Genomic DNA, 26851 nt, shown 5'->3' with positions numbered 1-26851 from the left:
CCATCTCACATTGTCACTTAAAACTATTAAAGAAGCAACCTTGTTGGAGCAATAATTTACACCCAAGCTGTATAATACTTAGTTATAGAACGTATTGAAGAAGTTGAGATCTCTGGACCACGATCTTCAGTGATTAATGAACGACCAGAGAGACGATACATCCATACGAAAAAGGAAACATATGATGATACAAACTAAAAATATCACACCTTGTGGAAAGAATTTTAGACAAGTTAGGTTATATGAGTTGCCTAGTAAAAATTTATTAGTGAAACGTAACTATATGCCTAGGAATCTTCTTCGATTAGGCGTTACTTACCTTGTTCGTCGTTAGTGAAAACGGGCATTAGTCATACACGGTAAGTAACAAAAACAGCAGCGAATTTTGTACAAAACAATCTAAAAATAACATCGTTTCGTAATGTCTCAGCAATTTTTGCTGAAAACGCAATTACATTGTGAGAAATAGCGTGATTGTTGCTACTCATCATCCGCGACCTTTCGATGTATGGAAGTTGGAACTAAGATAATTGAACAATAGGCTATGTTCTTTTAGTTCTGCCCGTTCACTTTGCACCGCTTTTTTTGGCGTGTAGAACGTCCTCGACAGTATCCGCCTTGTATGGTGTATTCTTCAACCTACCTATCACTTTTTTCAAGCTATTTAACAGCAATGTATACAAGTTTTTAGATTCATTTTCGTCTTCGCAAGGTTAAAGTAATCAGTTCCTCTTTTAATGCTTCCTTTAGTTTTTTGAGTGTTTTTAAAATAATATCTTCGATAATAGCATATATTTCTGTGTTATGTTTTAATTCAGAGTTGGCGCGTATTCCAACACTACCAGATATTACACGAAGCTATTCCGAGGCCGTGTCGGGCCAGTAAAATCATTGGAAATAATTGTTAAATTTTTTTGACAAACCATAAATTGAATTCTCAGTAGGTACCACCAGCCTGTAAGAAAATTGTCTTTGATGGTAGCGCATATAGGAGGAGTTCTGAATGTGTATATGCCGAGACTCAGTGATTGTAATGATAATTAACTTTCAGTCAGTAATTACCGATAGGTGAATATTGGTTAACTAAAGCAAAGGACTGACAGTCGTGGGAAAAAATGGAAGAGGCCTTCACCCGTATAGGGGTCCATAGTGAAACATGATTATATTATTTATAACTAAGAATTTAATATATATAAATATACATATAAATATATTTTTATAGGGGTCCATAATGAAACATGATTGTATTATTTATTACTAAGTTATATAGTATATATATATATATTATGCATGCACATATAGTGTAATAATAATTCGTTTTAGAAAAAAAGAGGCTATAATAATAATAATTATTATTATTTAAAAAAAAAATTTAATAGTGTTCTTTATTTTTTTAAGCATCGTTATTAATAAAAAAAAAATGAAAACGAATAACTGATAGAAAAAATAATAATTAACGATAGATATATACCTAACACAATAACCCTCACATAGGACTTAAAGAAATTTACATCCGCATTATTAAAACAATAGAATAATATAACTTGAGCTTAACATTAAAATAGCAATTTAAATTTATGAATAGTAATGATTTAAGAAACATTTTAATAATTCTTTGAACAATTGCAATCGCTTTGTGTATGGTACACTAACTCTGCCCCTTTATTTCATCCATGTTTATCATACGCATTATTACATCATCAAGGATAGACTTGATGAAGAAACTTTATTTTATATTGCATAAAAGCGGTAGTCCTGATAATGAAAACGGAGAATGCTCTAAAACACCCGCCTCCGGTAAGAAATGTAGCTTATATTATCAATAATACATAATAAGTTAACTTAATTTGTTTACTTGTTTTAATCGAGATCCTTATTGCCGTCAGTCTTTCTTTGCGAAATTAGTGACATCTGCATATCATCTGCGAAAGGTGCAGAACTCCTTTTTGGGGTTGAGTATACGCTTTTACAACATGACTCGTAAGGAAATTCTTGACCTACCAATTTTAATGCATACATTTAAAAAATGTGAAAAACGCATCTAGTGCAGCGAGGTTACTATACTTTTGATGAATTCCTCAACGACAAGGTAGATTGGAAGCAGCCAGCCTCGTTCTCATCTCCCGCAATATAGAAAAATGATTGCAAATGTTGATGTTGGAAAAGAGCAACTACTGAGTTTCTTGCCGGCTCTTCTCGGTAGAATCTGCTTTCCGAACCGGTGGTAGAGTCACTACAAACGTACATACTTGACGTTTCAAAAGTGCTTATAAAGTAGGCCTACTGGAAATAAATGAATTTGAATTGAATTGAAAGGCTTTAAATTTTTGACATGTCTCACGTAAGCTTCTCGAAAAATCCTATTAGAATATTAAGGATTACTTAAACGTTAATAAACTATCACACCTTAGTTTTTTAACGTTTTTAGTAATTGCGATAACTTAATAGTAATATAATAGTAGTTGAATATCTATATAGTAAGTTGGTAATTGATGGTAACAAAAAAAATACGCGGCTAAGTTTGTTGTGGGCTCTTAATAGACAGGGCGCGTTTAGAACCCTCGTAGCTTTAGGTTTAAGTGGGCTAACAAAGTTATCACCATAACCTTAAAATTATAATATATGTATATAATAATGAACGCTTCATAAGTGCCTGTGACAGACCTACATGCTGCTGCCATAACCCTTTAAGGTTAGGTTAGGTTGCATCGATATTTTACGATGCTAAGTTGTAGCATCGTTAAATATCGATGCAAAAAAAAAAGTCACAAATTGTAGCAACCAATGTTATACGATGTCATTGTAATTAAGCATAAAAGGCAAGCAAAGTAGAAAAGCAAAAGTGGTCAAAAAGTTTTTCGTACGATTACGATAACGAGTAGGTACGATATTTTCTTCATAGTTTTATTGCTCATATAAAAAACCTGCAATGCAGCACATTGTTTACCCCGGATTCGCCATTAAATTCTCCTTGGTATTGCATTGGCTTTATTTATGGATGTATACAAAATGCGTTTATTGACGTACCTACCTACCTAAAAAAAGGTGTTAAATTTCGTCAAAAGGAAGCAAATAATCGTCATTGAAAACTCCCGGCGCAAGTCTTTGGGGTTTAGAGGTGGAGTTCATGGTAATTCCAACTTATTTGCATACGAAAAGATTGAGTTAAGAAGGATAACTACAGATGCACCAAATTGTCCATCGATTTTTTCCGACGTGTTGGACATCCCCTTGGATTGTTAAGCCTGGATCGCTTAAGCAATCTTAAATGTGCACCTTTACAAAAAAAAATCGTATCGTGGGCACCAGTGAGATGTCATTCTTCTAGAAGGATAGCCATCATACATCGGGCGACTAAAAATTTGTATAGAACCAAATATTGTACAAAACAAATACCTATTATTTATTCCATATAGACCTACCTACGTCATAGGCTCGTTTGATATGAGGGAATATTCTGTTTCACCCGCTAGCAGATTACACTAAGGAATCAGAAAAAACCTTATTTGTTGCTATTCTTAAAGCATGACTTTTAGAATAGCGAAATATTGTCATTTAAACTTCTCAATTTATAATAATGGGCGTAATCTACTCCAGGTCTGCGTCTGCCATCAAGCTGAGTACGGATTCTCAAATTTAATATCGGTGAATCTATCCTTAAGACCGCATTTGAGTCTTATAATCTCTTATCTTAGATCGATGTTGGTTTAAAGGCCGAAGACTCTTTTATGCTAAAGCTTTGACTTATCTTGATGCTCCAAAATACCTAAGTTTATCTATAGTCAATCTAAGATAACTTGAGTAAATGAGGAATTACTACTCGTAGACCTCATTACAAAGACTAACATAACATAATGTGGCATGACATTTTATTATATCACATTGTTTCAATTCCTGAGGCAATGCGGACTCTAGTAGTCAAACATCTTACTGGCGGCCCCAACTATGGCGGTACTCACAAGTTGGTCATCTGTAAACACTATAACGCCTTCGACTTCGCCGTTGTAAGTTTCGTTCTAAAAAGTGAGAACAAAACGATCGTAAAAGGCTGTACCTAGGACCGTTTTTGCTCTAATAAACTCATAAAGTTTGTTTACTAACTTCGACCTCTTTTCGGCGATCGAATTTTTTTTAATTGCCGTAATGACAATGGCGCTGTCGTCAAATGCACAATGCTTTGTTTATGTTTGAACACTGTCACTGAAAAGTGCCGCCCGGCCTTAGAATAATGTTTCTACATTATTCGATTTGTAACGCTCATTCTGTTCGTAAATAAACTTATAGACACTTCAAACGAGAAACTTCTTAAATGGTTTTCCCGTTCGCTGCAACTAGCGTAAACTAGGAAATATTCGCATAATATGTTCAACGACATTAAAGAAAAACAGAAAGAATACATAATTATTGTAGAATTTTTCACAATTAACAGATATTTGTCTCCCTGCGCACGTGTGTGTGTGTGTGTGTGTGTGTGTGTGTGTGTGCGTGTGTGTGTGTGTGGTGTTTGTTTGTTTGTGATGTGTGTTTGTATTGTATGTATAAAAATAAAATAAGTAAAAATAGTTTATTTGGGTAAATACAATTACTTTAAACACTAATGGCTGGAGCCTTCTTTTAAGGGTAGTATTACTACCCCTGTGTCAGAAGACACCGCTCTTCCATAACAAGAAATAAACGTATGCGTGTGTCTCGTTCTTTTTAAGCAATGTCGTTGCTGCCCTAATAACATATTTCAATAAAGCCTGTATAATAGTTAAACCCGCCAATCCGCTTCGGAGAAGTGGTGTGTAAGCTGTACATCTCTCTTCTCTATGAGAGAGGTGGGCTGTGCTGAGAGGAGGAATATTGATAGGCCGATAGTTAAAATAAAAACATAGAGATACAGTACCGAAGAGTTTTTTGGCACTCTAGTGCTAGTGTTTTTTGTTACTTAACTAGCAATATTAACTGAAACTCTATTAAAGCCTTATAGTAAGTATAGTAATATAAGCTATAGAAGAGTGCATAAAAAGCGGTGATAGCCTTGTGGTTAGAGTTTCAGCTTCCCTTTGAGCAAACCGCGTACGATCCCTGGCACCCCTCTAATTTTTCGGAATTATGTTAACGTACGTTAACTTAATTCTATTAAACTGTTATGAAGCAGGATGTGCCTGTTTATCCTACTATAATAATCCCTAGCCGTTTTGGCTACGGTCACTCCACACTTGTTGCATTGTAAAAAGGGCTTCATTTGTGTGCCCTTATATGACTTATGTACCCTATCTTTGCACTGAAAGATCGAGAGCAGTGAGGACAAGTTAAGGTACCATCAACATATAAATACATCATGTTAGAGTGTGGTTTCATTTTAAGATGGCCGCGTTTAAAAATCCAGTTCACTCCTATCGTCGAACGTCAGTTAGATTTCTACAAAGATCACTTTCCGTTTTACTAACATTCTTATCTATGAAAAACTCTCGTAAAATAATAAAACATTAATAGAAATAAAATACCTTCACCGCCAACTACGTAGTCAAATATGCCAAAACAAAACAAAAGCACCCATTGTACAAAATGAGTCAGGTAAAAAAACATGCTTTCAATTTACTAGGGACCGACGAAACTGTCCCATTGCATAATTACAAAGGCGAAATGATTTTAGAAATGTGAAAGTTAAAGTTCTGATCTGTATCACATTTCGTAAATATTCTTGCAATCTTGAACCTTACCTGCAAATAAATAGGGATCACGAATAAACTAAAAAAGGTTCGCTGCACTTCATCGGTGATAAAATTTTATGCTTGTGCTACCAGTTTTTTTTTTATGGTTTTGTCCTATTTTTATTACTCTCAGTTTTAACTTTCGCTTTCATCAAATATGCAGTGAGTTCGTAAAGTGAGTCTTGTTTCTATGCAGTCATCTGTTCAAGTAACAATGATATTGGTAGGTACCTACTTTGGTAGTCTTAAACTTGCCATATTGTGTTTTGACTACTGGTAGGTTTGTAAGTGCATTTTAGGTTAAAAGACATTTATTTTCAAAAGAAACAGTTTCACTTACTGAGAAATTAAGATAAAGAAGTGGTAAAATATTATCTAGTTAGTATAATACAAAACTAGCAGCTTAAACTACTAACAGCTTTTAGTAGTAAAATAAAGTCAAAATTAAACAATGTTTTTCAAGCTTATTTTTAAATGATTTAAAAGATTTCTCGCGAAAAATCTCTTTAGGTAGATTGTGTAGTAGTGCTCCCTCAACCTGTATAGTTTTACTACCATACTTGGTTCTACTCTTGGGTAATCTTAATTTATGCCTATTTCGTATATTTAGATGTGATTTAGTTTTAAAAGTAATTCAAGCACCATTGTATTTTTCTAACTAGTATGCATGATAAACAATAAATAATAAAAAATAAAAAAAATAAAATTTAAAAGTACTAATTATGCCTTGTCACATAAGCCCTGTGTGGTTTGAGACGAGCTGAGTTACCTATTTCTCGTTAATTATTTTTAATCTATTTTGATCAATGAAGAAAAAAAGGTAGTAGTTCTATGAATTCACTTTCGGGGGTCGGGGTCGAGTTTGAATCCCAACACGCACCACTAACTTTTCCAAGTTACTGCAAGTCTGAGAGTTCTCTATAAATTTCTCAAAGTTGTGTGGAGTGTACCAATCCGCACTGGGCCGCAGTGTCGGCCCTTAAACCCCTTCACATAGTTGGAGACCCGTGCCCTGTAGTTTCAACTCAGTTCGCTTAAACCTTATCTGAGAACTAGGCGACATACACAAGATTTATGATCATTACAAAATTCGATCTAATATGGAAGAAAAGTCATAGAAAAACCAAAGAAGAGGCAGAAATCTGATAGCAGAGTGTACTTCACTAGAGTAGAGCTTTTTTGTAACAGAGCTCGTCCGGGGAAGTACTTTGCTTATTTCTGTCACTAAGCACCATTGTGTTCAGGTGGCAGCGTGGATGCCGGTGTAATTAGAAGCACATGAGACTTGACACCTTAGCCTCAGGTTGATGGACACAGGGCGACAATTTAGGACGTGTTTTGCATGCTCTGCGAAGTATTGCTTTTTTTATAGGCGATGTTTTCCAATTTACAGTAAGGTGGGCCACTGTAAATTGGAAAATTCATCATCGTCCCAAATCGTTGGGCTTTTATTACGTTTTAGTGTCAGTAGTTACATAGTAGTGGTGTAGTTGTATGTTTATCACCATGTTGTTTTTTATTACAAATTAGAGAACACTGTTTATAAAATAAGAAAATTGTCACATTATTAAACACGTAAGAGTATCATCATATCAACCGATAGAGGTCCACTGCTGGACATAAGTCTTTAGTAGGGAGTCCCAAATTCCACGGTTCTGTGCCGCTTGGATCCAGCGGCTACCTGCGACGCGCTTAATGTCGTCTGTCCACCTCATTGGGGTTCGACCAACGCTGCGCTTACCAGTTCGGGGCTGCCATTCCAGCACGTACGTAAGAGTATATATATTTTGAATTTCTTCACTTTTCTAAACGTCAATAAAATGTAATAATGGTAACCTAAATCAAAACAACTAGGTAACAATGTTGGAATGTAATAAGGTAGGTTTATAAATGTAGGTGTGTTTATGTAACTTTCCTCTTAAAATAATGTTTTTTTATTTCGAGAGTCCATATTGTATACATTAATGACCTCCGAAGTTAACTTTATTGCTTTTCCTATTAGACTATAAATTATGATGTTATCTATTACACAAGATCAAAGGCAAGATTTAGAGAGTCCAGTTGATATTAATTTTCTGAGAACCAAATATTTCAAAGCAATATGAATGAATGTGTATTCATAATTTTGATAAAATAGTAAATTAAGAAATGTTAGTAAAATAAGTGAAATAAATAACGAAACATTCCATTACACGAAAATGTAAATTTACAAAATAAATAAACCCGAACCCGAAGTGAAATTAAAATAAAAACTGAAAGCAAAAAGAAAACTGGCCCATCCCAGTAAATAATATTAAATAACTATTCCATTGAAATAGTTTTAGGCAACACGCTGGAAACAAAATCTTAAACGGACCATGGAGACTTAATAATATAATATAATGGGACGTAGTTACTTCAATCCGTATACTCCACACCAAACAGATGCGTACATAAGAATTACACGGTAGTAAGATGATGGCGATAACCACATTCGTAAACTTAAAACTAAAGCTACGAGGGTTCCAAACGCGTCCTGGTCTAAGAAGAAGCCCACAACAAACTTAGCCGGGTGTTTTTTTTTTTGTTATCACCATCTCACAATGTCATTTTAAATGATTAGAAGAGCAACCTGGTTAGAGCAATAATTTACACCCAAGCTTTGAAATCCTTGCTGTATAACAAAGTGGGACTGTGCCCCGCAGTAGATGTTAAAGGCTGATGATTCCTTCCAAGTACCTGTCAACCCTGAACTGAAATTTGCAATGACATGGTCATTTAAACTGGCAACTATTAATCAATTCGACGATTGATTGGTAATCGATACATAGGCTCATTATCACCTTACTGCATGTAATTATGACAACGCCCATTATGACACAACGATTGCTTTTGCCAGTGTCTGTAAATATCATCCTATAAGCAAACTCAGTAAAATCTACGTTCCTATCCGATAGTAAAGTCACTTCATTCTAACGTACCTATTTGATGTTTTTTCTATTTTGTTTTTTTATTCCACAAAAGGTTAGCTTTTAACAGCAATCTCATCTGGTGGTACCGGATGAAACAGTCTTAAATTGTCCTGACCGAGGATCGTGGACATACACACACGCACGCACGCACGCACGCACACATACACACACTCACACAAAGCCACGGGGGTTAAAAATAAGAAAGAAAATTATTTATTTCCTATTTTTCATTCATAAAATTAATCAACGTAACACCTTTTGCTATTGGCAAAGGCAGCTAACTAACACCTCTTACTCGGCGTGAATGTAACCACGCCTATAAGCTTATGTAGACATAGTAATTGCCTATCAGTTATTATGAGTAGAAATAATGACGAGCTTCACTGGCAGACACATGATCATAGTTTGATGAATTGCCCCAACATTTATAATAATGCCTATAATAGAAATATTTATAAACTTTACCAAATTATATAACAATCAGGTGCTAATTCCATAATGAGTTCGGAGGTACTTAAACTTAATAATCAGCCAAAAAAGTATAATTTATATATGTTAAACATAATTTCGACTGAATGGCTTGGAAATTTAAATTACTAAGAAGAATCTTATTAATTTAAATTTTGACATAAAATAAAACGTACGATGTAATAAGTAAACATTACTGATTATAGAACAGTGCGTGCCAGTGACCCGCGGATCTGAATTGTGGTCGCTTTCTCAGGACCTCATAAGAAGGCTCAGAGTCACGCAGCGGTTGTCATGGACAGCGTTAGATGTTAGAAGTATCTCTACGTCATCAAAGTTCAACGAGTCGCGAAGCCAAAGTGGCTAAGAGTTTGGCACATAGCTCGGAGAACCGATGGACGTTAGGGCCCCTAGGTGCTGGAAAGGCACCCTGGTCGTTCGGCCGCCAACGAGGCCGACAGACGACACAAGTCGCTGGGAGTCGCAGAAGACAAGCGGTCCCGGACCGGGGATTTTAGCAGTACCTACAAAAGACCTATGTAAAGCAGTGGACGTTGATCGGTTAAAATGATGATGACGACTGACTGGTTATTTTGGTTATGGTAGGTAAATTATTTGAGTTACTCATTAATACTGATATTTCCTCCAAGTGTAGATTAAAACACTATAATAATACACAAACAATATAGTTACAATCTAATATATAATACAACTCCTGGAAATCATATAAAAATATATCGTAATTTGCAATGTCGCATACTTAAATCGAATTTGGTCGTATAACGCTTATAACGCAAGCTAAAATATACATAATTTAATTTGCTAAATATCGAATAAAATTGCGCAACCTTAAGTAAATTCTTATCGAGTGTTTTTAATTTTATAAATACCTAATCTTACGACGAAGATTAACTATGTAATGGTTCTGTTAAAACTTTAAACTGGTTTATCATACGACAATATCCGTAAGTAATCTTGTTTAGGTTTTAGGTAAATCTTCATCCTGTCCATCAAGCTTTTTTGTTAACTAGCATAATATGAGTTGATACTGTGATTTTGAAGAAAATGCGACTAAATTATTAGTATTAAAACCGAATGTAACCAATAGTAACATAAAATCAATGAATGTTACTTCGAGTTCACGCTCGTCACTCCTTTATTTTTATACATATCACTTTCGTATCTCTTAAATCTGAAAGTTTTAAAGAAACTTTGTAGTTATGAAAACTTTGAAGAAAAATTATGTGTTTAAACTGTTGGATAATTTATTTATTTATTTTTAATTCAATTAGTACGGTTAACACCAATTACTCTAATTAATTACATAGTAGATTAAAACGAGAACAAAAAAATAAAAACAGAATTATAACAAATTAAACTTTACAATAGTAAGTAGTATAAATAATGTGTAAATAAGTATAAATAATATTTTATAGAAATCTGGGCCCACACCTATTCAATGAAAAGAAAGACAAGATTTATTTCTTATTTTTGAAAACTTCTTTAATTGTTTTTTATGATATTTTTTCCCCCATCTACAAAAAAGGCTTCCAAGACCGATTTCAGCCATGGTTGTCAATCTCCAGAGAGATTCGAGAACTATGCAAGATATTTTATAGTGCAAAAGTTTGTGCGCAAACACAGGTGCACTGTCGATAGATCCGACACGACCGAAAAGAGATCAAGCGCAAGACTGATATACTTAGCCAGTAAATATCATTAAATCCTTAATGATATTTACTGGCTAAGTAAATCTTCATCTTTAATCATGAATATTACAAATATTTACTTTTCAGAAATCCTATGAATGTTCTATGAAGAATAAATGCCCCAAACACACGCTTGTGCCATTTTATCATACGATGATGCAATAAGAGTTTCATTGCTAAAGTACCCAGCAAATATTGCACGAAATAAATAATCCGGTAACCCAAATGTTTTTCGAACAAAGCTTTATCTAAACATTTCGCATCTCAACTCCTAATCCAGTCTTCCTGATCAAGATGACTTGATGATGCGATCAGCTGTGCGTCACAGCCTTGCACGGAAACACGAGGCATTACTGGCCAAGTCATAGGCAGAAAGTATCTAAACTTTCGTGTCTGGTACAATTCATAAGAGTATGTCTGTAACATTGAGTCATTTACGTTCAAAAGTGAATCTGTTGTGCTAATCCAGTCTTCCTGATCAAGATCACTAATGATGCGATCAGCTGTGTGTTACAGCCTTGCACGGCAATACAAGGCATTGCCGCGCAAGTTATAGGTGGAAAGTATCTCAACTTTCGTGTGTGGTACAATTTAAAAGCAGATGTCTGAAAATTGTATCATTTACTTTCATAAGAGGATCTGTTGTTCAAATCCAGTCTTCCCGATCAAGACAGGTTGATGATGCGATCAGCTATGACATTCAAGCATGGTTACAGGCATAACTAGCCAAGTTATAGGCGGAAAATATCTCAACCTTCGTGAGGGGTACAATTTATAAAGTAATAAGGGTAAAATTGTATCATTTACTTTCACAAGTTATTCCAATGTCCTAATCCAGCCTTTTTTATTAAGAGGACTTGTACCCGTTTTCACTAAACCAAGTCATACCGTAAGTTGAATACCTAATAATTCAGGCGATGTCTATAGAAAAAATACGTTTCACCAACTCTGAGGTGATAACTATTGGTGAACAGTTGCGGTATGCTAAGGAATCTCCTTAGACTGGGTGTTACTTATTTAGGCAAAGCCTTAGTCTTCGCTAGTGAAAACGGGCATTAATTATAGAGTAAGCGATGCGTAACAGCCTTTTAGCATGAGGCAGTTCAAGTAATAGGCGGAAAGTATCTCAATAATTTTCATGAACAATTTATAAGAGTTTTAATTGAATGTGGACTTTCTCATTGACCATTACTCGTAAGCCCTAATCCAGCTTTCTGTACAAGGTTAGTCTGCTGGTTGGTCAGCTCCATGTTTTTTTTTTAATAAATAAACACATCGCCATCTAGCCCCAAAGTAATCATAGCTTGTTTTATGGGTATTAAGATGTCTGATGAATATTTTCATGAATTATATACATAAATAAATAGAAAATACATATAAACACCCAGACACTGAAAAACATTCATGCTCATCACACAAAAATTTTCCAGCAGTGGGAATCGAACCCACGGCCTTGGGCTCAGAAAGCAGGGTCGCTGCAAACTGCGCCAATCGGCTGTCAAAGTTCATCACTAACCATGTAGCTGATCACTGCTCTCTGCCTTGCGTAGTAATACGCGTCTGAAGCGGTATGAATGAATGAATGAATGAATACACTTTTATTGTACACCAAAGAAAAAATGAAGTTACAGAGATATAAATACATATCAATTTGGTAGCATAGTGGGAATAAATATAAACTTTAGTATGTGGAACGAGTCAAAAGCGGAGGTCCTTCTGTTTTATGTAGGATTTTTTTTTTAGTGTAAAAAAAATATTTACTTCTCCTCTTTGCACATTATTTAATCGACAAGTAGTGATAATTTTCTACCAACACTTACACTATTAGTTATTTACCTGTCTGTCAGAAAAATAACATAAAGACATTGGACGCAGTTCCGAAATATGGACCTCGGTACCTTTATTTAAAAAAGAACTTGATTAAATTAGCTTATTCATTATTATCAACCGATTCAGGGCACGGGTCTACTCGAAATGAGAAGGGTCAATACCGTTGTTCAGTACCTTGGCCAAGTGTGCGTTGGTAAACTTCACACACCTGTGAGAACATAATGGAGAACTCTCAGGCAAGTAGGTTGATGACGTTTTCTTTCACCATTAAAGAACTAAACTCTGAAAAGTTAGAGGTGAGTGCCGGGTTGGGACTCGGTTCCCAAAAGGAAAGTCAAAGCCCCACTCATTTCATTCATTAATTAACACTGGACTTATTAAAAACTGAGCACAATTACCAAATAAATGATAGTGATAGCTAAATAGGTTACGGCCTAATTAGACATGCATAATCTAGCGGCGGTTTTCCTTCCTCCATTGCACAATCATTCACAACAACAACCAGTCAATCCATTGGCAGTCTTATCATATATCCAGTAAAAACATAAAGTGAAATAAACAAAACACACAGATTTCATTCGTTATAAAAATTGTCAACAAACAAGATATTTTCACAAGAATAGTATTTTAAACAATCTGTTACTCTACATTTACTAATCGCTTCTTGTAAAATTATTCCGTCAACTAAATAATGCTAATGTTCTTTTTCAAGACAGTTCTTTCTATTGCAATTCCTTTACGGAATGTTCCCTTTATGTCTCTACGTATAAGGAACGTACGTACAGGATCTATTGTGCATTGAGAATTTGACCAGTTAGAAACCAGATGTAATTTATAATGCAAAGCATGGACAACTTTAGATTCAATGCATTCTACTTATAAAAGCAGACTAGTACGTCTATACATAATCAATAACTTCAAGTCATAAGGAAACGACGCAAGGATTCTTTAATGTTACGAATAAAACATCTTACGTTTCACTTTAGAAGCTGCGAAGTCATACTAACATTTACCGGCGGGTCTGCCTGTGCGCAAGATTTCAAAACAAACCTACCTCATTAAGGATATATTTAAATAAGTAAATAAATATGCTACGGCTATACATAAATCGTCATCTAGCCCCAAAGTAAGCGTAGCCTGTGTTATGGATACTAAGATGACTGATGAATATTTTTTATAAATATACATAAATACTATGTGTTTGTCTATAAGTCTGCGTAATTATCCGAACTTATCTTCGAAACCGCTCAACAGAATTTGACAAAACTTTGACAGCCATGACTTTGGATAATAATAATACACGCCACCAATCGGTTTCCGTTGGTTTTCCTAATCCTAAGGTTGCCTGGAAGAGATCGCTACTAAGCGATAAGGCCTTTGTATTCTACTTTTCAAGTTTATTTTTGTCGTGTCCATTGTTTTTTTTTCCTTAGTAATGTTAGCGCTAGGGGGCGCTAGTAGTTTTTTTAAGATAGTTATAAAGATTAGTTATAGAAACTAACATACAATGTAGGTTACAAAATACCATAGGTAGTTAATATTGTTACTAAACAATATGGAATTTTATTCTGCAATAAAAAAAATATTACCTATTATTATTATTTTCGGAACTTCTTGAGTTGAATAAAAAAATATAGTTCTGTGAGACTTAGAGACTTTCTTGATACCGCAGATAAATGGAAAACAGACCACAGATTTTAGAACTAAGCAATACAACTTAACGGTCGATTTGGTCGGTTCGGTTATTTCAAAGCGGTCAACCAATGGTTTTAATATTTACTATTTCTTTTTTTGTTTTGAACGTTTTTGTAAATAAAGAGAAAAAATAAATATCAAAAACAAAAGTCCATGAGACAGAAAATAAAAGGAGTAGATTTATAAAATCGTATGGACTGTAATAAACATTTAATTATTCTTATTTGTTTGATGCCATATAAAGGCATCTTTAGGTACCTAGCTTACATCGCTTGAGGAAAGTTTTAATCAATTAACCACGAGTCACTTTAGCATAGCACATACGAGTCAGATACTATATTTAATTAAAACATAATAAAACCAGTCTTAAACCGGTTCTCGCCAGATACAAGCAATTAAGTGTATACTCTCAGTTAACGCGCATATTTTGCGTTTATACCACACATAAAGACTTTCAAAATAAATCCTTAGTACTTAGCGCAGGCACGACTTAACGTGGGAGTACGATTATGTCCGTGATCCGATATGTAATTGCGTGTAATAAACCATTGTAATGATTGTACGTAAAAAAATGTATGATATAATTATTCAGGGACACCGTAGAAATAATGCGCCCACGAATGGCGTGTCGCCGAAAATTATTTCGGCAATACAAACTATACTATTTAGTTTTAAAACTCCCTGAGCTATATCTGATGGTCTGTTTTTTTTGTATCCATCGATGTCCACTTACATTAGACCATCTCTTTATCCAATGATTTTCTGCCCCGGTTCGAACAAATCGAGATCTGGCTGAGCTCAGAGGCACATAGCTTGGAGGAGGTTGAAAATGGAAACGGATAACGTAACGTTGGTTTAACCGCTCCTGAGTTTTTTTCTCTTAAATTTAATTGAGGGTTTGTTCAATTCTGAACTTGCACCATCATCAGAGCAACATTAATTTGCACAGTAGCCTATCCAGTTAATAAATGACATTAAGTTTTCTGGTCTCATTAGATAAAGGATTTGCCAAAACAGTGTTACAGGCAACTGATTCCAGCAAATCAAATTTGAAGTGAACCCAGCCGGACTTTACCTCATTTCTGTCGTACACATTCCACTACAATGTGATAAACGATGACGAGACAGATTCATCGGTGCCAAAAACCCTTACAAGTTTAGCATAATTCGTAGTACAAGACCTTGTTTATAGAAGTCCCTGCAAAAGCCCCATGTACAGTGGACGTCCTTCAATACCCATTGTGATGATAGATAGAAAAATACTGAGGAATTCGTAAACATTTATGTTGATGTTAAAAAACAAGATATTTGGTATATTTATTATTCTCATAAAAATTGTTTTCAAAGTTATTCAAGTTTAAAAATCACACACAAATAATATATTAACATATCATAGCCACTATCCTAACCGTTTTCAACTCATGTCGCAACTAAAATTTAAAAATCCACGTGTTCACGTTAAATGTTGGCCACGTTTTAGGCAACGTCAAATCAAGCCCGTTGGTTGCTAGTAGCACTAAACAATAAGAACCAAGTATGTACTATAAAAATATCTTCATTCTTGAAATTGTATTCGAAACTATTAATTGTTATTTCAATAACTATTGCAATAGTTATTTTTTGTGGCAAATGTTCGGCCTCGATTGCTGTCAACACATGCATTTAAGGTTTGCATTTTTTTTTATTGCTTATTAGTGTTCCCTACACGAATATGAAAAACACTATGATAGTTTGTTCTGTTTGAAAATTAATGAATGAATACGCTTTTATTGTACACCACATAAACATATAGTAAAAATTATAAATAAAAATTTAACAAAAAGTATACACTTTTTGTTAAATTTTTATTTATAATTTTGGCAAATTTAATATGATTTCTATGGCCTTATATGGTTCAATACTGTCCTTCACAGTACGCTGGTACCCTAGTACTTACGAACTATGAAGTAAAGTATTGTACTCCATTTCAAGCAGTTGTAGATAATAATACTTAAATAAAAATAACTATTTAAAAAGAGTATCTACTATACTCTTTTAAATATTTCTTTTTACACAATTTTTACAAAACTAGGAAATTTGAGGGTAAATTTTACTATTTACTCCTAATATGCTTGTATCTGAGCCAAACTAGGACGTTACTGAACGCAGACATCATTTGTCATCATTTGTCATGGCAAAATGTAAATTTTGGAGTCATAATATTCAAAATAGCTTTTTTTGTAATTTTACCGATCACCGATCATGTGCCGTCCACGTGCCTTTTCCATCTACAAGACATTGGCGAAGTACCTTGTGGCCAATTGGTACAAATAAAAGACATAGGAACAAAAATTTAATTGAATTCTTATTTGAATGATTAAAATTGTTTTGTGCCGCATAAGATACAAAAAAAACCTTTTTAAAAGTAAAAAAATTACTTCTTTTAGATATATGTACTTTTTATTTATCCTCTGTGGTTAGATAGACATTATTTCATTCGACAAAAGTCACATCCTTTGATGGAACTGTGGTGGTAAGTTGAGATATTAATTATCAATGTAATCATACGAAATTACTTCCTATTAAAAAGATTCCATATTAGGCAACAGTAATTAATACGAAGTACAAGTAATATACAGGTAAAATTTCTTAAAGTGGAATAAAATTATTAAAGTTTATACTTAATTATTGCAATTAATGTAATTCGTTTGTTTATATTTTTTACTGTAATATTTTACAGCTCTACCGGTTGCTACTAAGAACATTATTAGTTAAAGGATCACTCGAACTTGACTGTTTTTTGTTCTATTTTTTGTATCACTGAATTGCCGTTATGACTTTATCCGCATTATCAAATAATAATAAAATTTTAGTACTTACGATTGTTAAATAATACTAGGTATATAAAATCGTATTTTTTATCAGTATAAGTTAGCCCTTGACTGCATTCTCAACTAACGTAGCACTCTAAGTTCGTAGCGGTATATTGTTAGGGATCGGACCCGGGACCTCCAACTAATAAGGATCTTCGATCGAAATGTGTGCAAAAGCGTTCTCGTGGCCGAGCCATGCCACCAGCTGAGTGGTTGTAAAACCGTGGAGCTTTAGTCGGTACGAGTCCGAAGAAATGAGGATTTCCCCACGAAAAAACAAAAAGGTTAGGTTAGGCTAGTGGTTCGGCTTCCCTTTTGGGGGAGGTATGAGCGTTTTTAATTTAAGTAATTAAAATTTCGAAGCGGTGCTAGCGCATTGGGTAGGAGCTAGACTTCACTTTCAGGGGACCGAGTTCGTATCCCAGCACGCACCTCTAACTATTCTAAGTTATGTGCGTTTTAAGTAATTAAAATATCACTTGTTTAACGTTGTAGGTCAACATCGTGAGGACACCTGCATTCCTGAGAGTTTTACATAATGCTCTCAAAGGTGTGTGGAGTTCACCAATCCGCACTGGGCCAGCGTGGTGGACTACGGCCTTAACCCTTTTTCAATGTGGGAGGAGACCCATGCTCTGTTGTGGGCCGGTAATAATGAATCAAAATTTCACTTAAGCTTTAACGGTGTCGAAACCTGGATGCTTGAGAGTTCTCCATAACGTGCTCAAAGGCATGTGAAGTCAAACAATCCGCACGTTGTCAGCGTTGTGAACTACGGCCTAAACTCTTATAATTCTGAGAGGAGTGCCATTTGGACGGTATAATAGATTAATAATAATGATGTAATAATGACGTGCCAGTGATAGGCCTTCGTGTATATATTTTTTTTTTTAATTTAAATTCGAATTTGATGATTCCTTTCGCCAGGGAGATCGTCAAAAATAGACAATAATAACTCTTTTTACATGGTGCAAACAATACAGAGCAATCGCATCATAGTTTATTCTATGAAACATATTTATCACAAGTTTTGAACTTTGCCCTTCCTCGTGAGTAAGACTTAGGTACATTATAATAATTACAGCTTTCAATTTACTAGTAATAAGGTTTATTTATACGATACGAAAACGTTGCGTTATTAAATAAGATAATAACAAATAAGAGCACATCGAAATCCATTTTGATTTGATATTAAAATTTGCATTTTGTAACAGCTATTTGTGTTAATAAATATTTAAATTCATATTTTTATAGAATAAACTATGATGCGATAATTCTGTATTGTGATAACAACTAAAGCACCCTTAAGTATTTTTTCATCGTTTGAGTCTCATACAAGACTGAAGTTATCTAAAGTGCACCCGTATTTATATCAAAATACCCACTGCCATAATTTTTGTTTGTTTGTTTTAAATCTTTATTGCACACCATTCAATAAGGTACGATAGCAAACTTATTGCCATGTGGAATCTTCTCCCAGTTTACCTGGTAATTATGAAACAGGTATTGCGTGTGCGTGGTAGTACAGTTTTGACAATTAATAAAAGATAAACAAAAAATTTCAGCCTAAAGATAAAATATATTATAATTTTTTGAAAACTATTAAGAATAATAAATAAATAATAAAGCATCATCTGCATCATTATCAACAAATACCGTCCCAGTTCAGGGCAGACTTCCCCTCTAAGCGTAAGAAAGGTTACAACGGAGTCCACCAAGTTGGAAAAGTGCGAATTGGTGCACTTACTTTTAAAATTTACAGCACAGGTAACCTTCATTGTTGAGACCATTGGTTGGACCTGAGAAAAACAATATCCGAAATACCACAACTTACCAACAGCGCTGTCGTGTCGTGGTCGTCATGTCACAGCGGTCATTATAAAAATATGACACAAGCGTAATTTTATAGATTTGTAGGCATTACGAATGTATAATATACGGAATTTTATTTAGCAAGTAGATATCTTGTTCATTGAGTCATTTGTAGGAGGAAAGCATTTAGTACGGTTGTACGTAAGCAATATATATGATGCACCGTTTCAAAAATATAATTATCTTTAGTCTATACATATATATTAATACGTGAAGCAAAAACTTTGTACACCTTTTTTTTTAAATTATGATTATAATTTTATTGATTTAATGTATGTTATAAACATACATTAAATCAATAAAAAACACTACCACGTATTTAACACATACACGTATTACGTATATATATATATAAATATACGATTTTTATTAAATTTTTAAATTATATTTTTTTAAAGAGCAGGCTACAGTTTTAATAATGTTCAAATTAATAATTTAAATTAATAATTACTGTCGAAAAAATGGACGAATATCGACCAGTAGGCGACTACTACTTCTAATTCACTTTGACCATGTTTCATTACAAGCCTAGAGGTCTGATACGTTATGGTCAAAGCAAAAAAGAAAATAAAGCTGTATTGTTTTTTTTTATCAAAATAGCTTCATTTGACGACCTCCCTGGCGCAGAGGTGAGCGATGTGGTCTTATAAGTTTGTCTGATCCCGGGTTCGAATCCCGGCTGGACCAATTTGGAGTTTATAATTTATTTATTTTCTCTGATCTTGTCTGGTGGGATGCTTCAGCTACCTACGGGATATGGGTTTCATATACCACACCCCAAACAGGTTAGCCCGTTACCATCTCATATGCACCATAACCACCACCAGGTGTGATTGCAGTCAAGGGCTAACTTGTAATGGAATTAAGAACAAATAAATCTTATAAAATCGCTACATAATTTATTAACGTTAATAAGGCACGATGTATATTTAAATATTTCTTATTAATTTATCGATACGATATATTGACATATTTTTCAAAATTAAAAATTCCTTTATTTTAAGTAGGCCTAATTAATAAGCACTTATGAAACGTGAAGTCTGTTTGTAGTGACTCTACCACCGGTTCGATAGGCAGATTCCACTGAGAAGAGCCGGCAAGAAACTCAGCAGATTGCTCTTTTCCAACATCATTTTAAAGTTTAACAATCTTTAGAATTTTTCTGTTTTGTGAGAGTTGAGAGCGGAGTGGCTTGCTTCCAAGCAGCCTTGTCGTTTAGGAATTCATCAATCGTGTAGTAACCACGATTTATTAAATGTGTTTTAATAAATTGTTTAAACTTAGGCAAAGGTAGATCTAATATTACCTTCGGTATCATGTTATATTACTACCCTAACGCAGTGGGTGTAAGGGTAAATACGAAATCGCCTTGCACCCAGTGGTGGCTGCAGCCGGTAGGTGCACGGGTAAGTAGTTTAACCTTACACCTGTCACCTTTCTTCTATTAAAGGGAGACAATAATTATTATACGAGAAAGCTGAGGACGATAAGAGATGCAACTAGTGCAATCTATTCTTTTATAAGCACTCTTTTCTTGCGGTGAGTTTTGACAGTGTGATTCCAGCATAATTGTGTTCATGGAACTAAATAAGTATAAAATGGCTATGTGCCTACCTTTGCATTCATATACTCGTGTATATGAATGCAAATTAACACGTGATGTATATCGATTAAACTAAATCGTTGTGTAGGAAATGATCGGTTACTTTATACTAAGGTTAGCCATGGTTTTGTATATTAGTGGAAATTTTAAAAAATTTCGTTAAATAAAAAAAACATTTTCGGTTTACTTAAAAAAATATTTGAATTGATTTTTTCCATTTAACTGTTTATGTACGTATCATAGTAATAGAGTAAGTATTTATGTAAATACAAATGTACCTACAGAGGTTACAATTTAATTGTTGCAGAAGTTAACTTTTAATTGAACGGTTTTATAACTTGGTGATATTTTCTCATAACACCAATAAGAGTATAAGAGCTTTTCGCAAGTTATAATACCTACGGTATGACAAAATGTGCTTGAATTGTAACCGACACCTATTTTAAACGTTTTTCTTTACTTTTAATTGCTTCTTTATCAAACCTAGTTTAAGTTAAATAATATGCATTGAATTGAGTACATTTTTGCGATATGAAGTTTTATATCTTCATAAAAATAATTTAATCATGACTGAGTAAACGGAACCTTACGTTATGTAAAAAGGAAAAAAATAATAAATAATATTAGATCCTATTAATCAGAATAACAAACATTAATATAATAATAATTAATAGTAGGTACAAAATGTCACTCATTCACTAATTGTCCTTAAATAATAAAGGCAAAGTCAAAAATATCTTTATTCAAGTGGGCCCATAGGTGGCACTTTTGATGCGTACATAACATGAGAAGTACACGGTAGTGAGATGATGGCGATAACCATATTCGTAAACTTAAAACTAAAGCTTCGAGGGTTCCAAACGCGTCCTGGTCTAAGAAAAAGCCCGATTGGCGCAAGGTGCAGCGACTCTGCTTTCTGAGTCCAAGGCTGTGGGTTAAATTCCCACAACTGAAAAACATTTGCGTGATGAACACGAATATTTTTCAGAGTCTGGTTGTTTATGAGTATATTATAAGTATTTCTGTATTCATCAGTTAACATAGTAGCATAACACAAGTTACGCTTTCTTCGGAGCTAGATTGCGATGTGTTGTAATAGTATATTTATTTATTTATTTATATATTTTTAAACTCGTTTACAATGTTATTAATATAGGTCGATAAGTATGCCAAAACTCATACTTCTAGTATGCGATAAATGCCTAAAAAGCGGTACACATTTTCTTTTCAAATAATAATTAGTGTCCTCATTTAATTTACCCGATGCGTATACCCTGCTCGTTATAATATGCAAATTGCTTAGCGAACCATAGTCACGGAGTTACGTTACTCCAGTGATCTTGATATTAATACATACGTAATATAGAGCTTCAAGCTACACGTTGGCCTTTGACGGACAATATCGATTTTACGTCCAATATCCTTATACACAAACTCTAAAATGGCTTAGCATTCGCTGTTATCAACTTTAAAGTTCAACGATGATGATCGCATTATTTTTTGTTTTATAATTTAATTACGAGATATTTAAAGCCTTTTTGAACTAATAGGGAAATTAGCGCAAGTAGGTATGTTCATAATTTTAAAACTTTACGGCGATGAACTTCCGTTCTGTATGATAATATCCTTAAATTTGGTAACATAAAAATCGAGTTAAAAAAAAACGCCTCTTATCTCAAACAAAATAAATATGACGACGTATATCATTGAACGTTGTTACATGAAAATTATTTTAATTTTTCATATTTTAGCGAAATTCTAAAGTTAAGAATGCTCCTCTGCGATTTAAAAAGATATCAGTTTATCTATGTAACTATTACCCAAAAGGAAAATGGCATAAAATAGGAAAAATCCTCCTCCTATACGAGTTATATATTAATCTTAGGGTTAGCAGTGCTTTTGCGCATGTATGAAGTGCACGCCACTGGTAGAAGGATATTTAAAGGGCCGATAGCGCAGTGGGAAGTGCCCCCGTCCCCGACGTCGAACCAAAGCGGCGACGTCCGAAGCATGTCCTTGACGACCCTGACGACAAAATAACTACCGACAACGTGTCCCAACAACACACACACACGCAACATTCACAGCGTCTTCGCCGGCGAAGACGAGGGCCCCGATTTCTGACGTCATCCGGACGTGGATCCTTACCACGGTCACGGGGGCGTTCGGACTAAACAATGATTAGTCCAAAAGTCCACCAACAGTCAGATTAACGTCGAACCGAGCCGAGGTCCGAGTCCTCGCAGGAGGCACCCTCGGGTCGACGTCTCCCATACTCCCCCCGATGTCGTCGAGCCCTGGGGCTCTTCTCATGGCGAGCTTTCGCGCTCGCCCCACTCCCCCGGTGACGCCGTAGCAACCCCTTAGGAGGTTATCGGCAAGTGTCCTTCCGAAAAAAGCAAAAAAAAGTGGGAAGTGACCCTGCTTTCTGAGGGTTCGATTCCCACAACTGGAAAATGTTTGTGTGATCAACGTGAATATTTTTCTGGGTATTTATCTGTATATTATAAGTATTTGTGTATATTATTTATTATATTCGTCAGTCACGTTAGTATCTTCTCTTAGTTATAACACAAGCTGCGCTTACTTTCTTAGATGTGTGTTTTGTCGATATATCCATATTGTTATATAGAACAAACGTAAGTCCGGCGTTAAATGTTAAACAAATATAAACATACTAAAATTTCTGAATGCCGAAAATAAGGCTTATCCAATAAAATTACGTATCGAATTAATTTTAAAAATGTTGTATTACATAAAAATATACGAAGAATGTCGACAGTGCGGTCTCGATTTAGCAAGGATTATGTGTTTTTTGCATACTGATAAAATATTTTCATTATATCGCAAGTGGATTCGAAAGTCTCGGAGGCCACCTGGGCGAACTGTTGGTTTTGGTAACAGTTAAAATATATATGCAATAATATGTTGATATTAAAAAAATCTGCGAAAGGAAAAACCCTTTCTATCATGACGCAATATCGTCATAGTGTTGCATACGCGAGAGCTGAATTCCTGTTCATATTGTTTCACAGGGATCTATAATTCATCATTCCTATCATTTATAACATCCTTAAGTTAAGTTAATAATTGTTAAGACTAACTTAACAATTATTCATTGTAAAGTCGACATCTCCTGATGATGCTCCGGTTTCGGAGCGAAACGTGCGTGGAGGGTATATTGCCGAAGATCTGTTTGGTGTGGGGTATAAGGATTGAAGAAATTATAAATTACACCACACAGATTCTCCTGCTTATCGCGGAGTATAGCAAATTAAGCTTAATTTTGATAATATGCAAACTATTATATTTATTGAATCAATTAATTTTTTTTTTTTTTTATTTGAGTTAAGAGAATTGAGATATAATATATAGATTATTTAATAAGTGTGGCGAATTGGGTGTGTATAGGTGTGGGTGTATGGGTGTTTGTGAGTGTGTGTGTGTGTGTCTGTGCATGTGTGTGTTTCGCGTGCGTGTGTAAGGATAGGTTTAAATATTGATACGGTTAAATTTTATCTGGTAATTCTTAATAGCTTTTCCGTTTTATCGTAATCTAGTGTTTGAAGCCAGGCCTTAACCTTTATTTTACAATTATGCTTTGACAAAGTATGAATATTTATCTCCTTGCTGGCTGCATCATATAAGAATCTGCCAAGAAAAGTTTGGTGTTTCTGAGCAAATCTGGTTCGGCACGGTGTGACACCACAAATTTTGTCTTGTCTACGCCTTTCGGTAAAATTTTCTTTAAATTGGTTTTTTGCATGTTGCCGCATTATGCTGTTGTAAATGAATAACTGTCGGACGTCTATCCCCAAAGTAAGCGTAGCGTGTGTTATGGGTACTAAGATAGCTATTGAATATTTTAATGAATATGATACACATAAATACTTATAATAAACACTCAGACACTGAAAAACAATCATGTTCATCACACAAACATTTTCCAGTCGTGTAAATCGAACCCACGGCCAAGGACTCAGAAAGCAGGGTCGCTGCCCACTGCGCCAGCCGGCCGTCAATTGAGGTGACGCAACGTCAGTGGTGACATTTGAAAAGTGCTTCTTAAAACTATGTACAGGAAATGAGTCAGCGTTTGCCTTGTTAATCTTAACGGAGAAGAAACGAGTTCACGCAATTACTTTTGCGAGCTTGTATTGTTTACACCTTCGCGAGTGACGCGTCACGTCGCAGCGTAGTTTCTTACAAAAATCATCATCATATCCACCCATTACCGGCCCACTACAGGGCAAGGGTCTCCCCCCACAATGAGAAGGGTTTAGACACAAGTCCCGCACGCTGCGGAATGGTGGACTCTACATGTCTTTGAGAACGTTATGGAGAACTCGCATGATGCAGGTTTCCTAACTGTGCAGCAAGTGATATTTTAATTGCTTATAACGCACAAAACTTATAAAAGTTAGATCTACGTACCGGGATTTTCGAACTCGGCCCCCAAAAACTGAAGGCATTTTTTCAATTTCATGAAAATCGTTGGAGCCGATTCCGAGATTCCAATTATATAAATATAACAATTGCTCGTTTAAAGTTATAAGATATAGTGATAATTATCCTATTTTATATCCATAAGTTGTGATAGCCGAGTGGTTTGGCCTCCCCTTTCGAAGAACCGAGTTCGATCCCCGACCTCTAACTTTTTGGAGTTATTTTTATGCGTTTTTAATGTAATGAAAGATGATTCCCCAAAATATTTTGTGTGATGAACATGAATGTTTTTGAATATCTGGGTGTATAACTGTAAATTTTATTTGACTTCCGAGTGGGTAGATATGATGAGGATGACCTTAAGAAAAACTGACTCTCAAAATATTATATTATTTACTTCAGATACCATTTTAACAGCTTCATAAATAAGTGAATGTAAATAAAACGTAATTAAGCCACTTTTTTTCAAGTGCGTCTTGTGGAAATAGCAGAAATGCCTGCCTCCATTCACTGCCGTTAAGTATTTATCCTTAATAAACCTGTGGACCTTAGCTCCAAATATTCGATGCATTTCGTAAAGTTGTTGACCAAAAAGCAACATTTCACGCATCGAAAGAGATAAGTTGTACGTAACGTCTCCTACTTGCAAAGTACTTGGCCAATGGGTCAGAAAAATATGGATGCATATTATTTTTATAAACCATAACAAGTTGCGTTTGCCTGAATTTTCATCTGTGACTGTTCTGTCACATTCCTTCCTCGGTTTTTTGAGGTGCTACGTGTAGGATCTGCTGATAATAGTAAATAATGAAATATATACTTCAGCGTCCCCTAGTCACTGGCTCGGCAATGCTCACGACCAACTGTCACACGTCTACTCTCGCCTGCGGCTCGGGTAGTACTGACGTAGTAACATTGCTCAGAAACACACGAGACAGTGTAATCACATACACTACACTATGAAATCGAAGGTAAAATGGTGCTGTAAGTAGAGGAATAACTATAACAAATTAACGTAAGCTGAATTTCAAACTTGTGATCAACGCTGATAGCGTGCTTATGTGCACCCAATGAAAGTTCAATTGAAAGGTCCCTGTATTTTTGATTTTGTGTTTAATATACGTACACGCTAAGTTGTAGCAAAGATTTAAAATGAAACTTTTATCTTTTTATTAGACTCCATTGCGAATGCCAGATATGGATGTATCGAAAAGAGCGTTGTCGCCTCCTTAATTGTATAGCTTAATGCAGTACAAGTCACATAAAATTTGGCAACCAGAATTCAAGAATTCAATCGTCTTTATTTAAAATATTATTTCGTTCAAGCGCGAATTCGGCGTCATTATGACATACTTTAGGTTCAGTAGCGTCAAGGTTTTACTTTAAGCAGAAAAGTCTTGATTTGAAACATTACGTTTAGTTAAAAGCAAAAATATTAAAATAGTACCAATTTTTTTTTTTTTGAGTAGGCTGTACCGAGTTATGCTTTGTTTCAACTATTTTTTTTATAAATTCTTCAGTCGACAACTTTGAACTTATTAAGAGATATCTCAAAGATTTGATACGGTAATTATAATATACTTGTAAGAAACCAGCACAAAAATCCCAGCAAAATGCGATACCGCCAAGAGATTTCAAAGGTAAACATAAAATCCTCACGTTTGATTGTACTAGTACAAGCGATGTATGGAACATGAAATGAAGCAAATTTTCTGCGTTAAGAGAC

Source organism: Pararge aegeria, chromosome 2 (genome assembly GCF_905163445.1).
Source record: "Pararge aegeria chromosome 2, ilParAegt1.1, whole genome shotgun sequence".
Lineage (NCBI taxonomy): Eukaryota > Metazoa > Arthropoda > Insecta > Lepidoptera > Nymphalidae > Pararge > Pararge aegeria.
The sequence above is the reverse complement of the archived record's forward strand: the minus strand, read 5'-3'. Positions refer to the sequence as shown.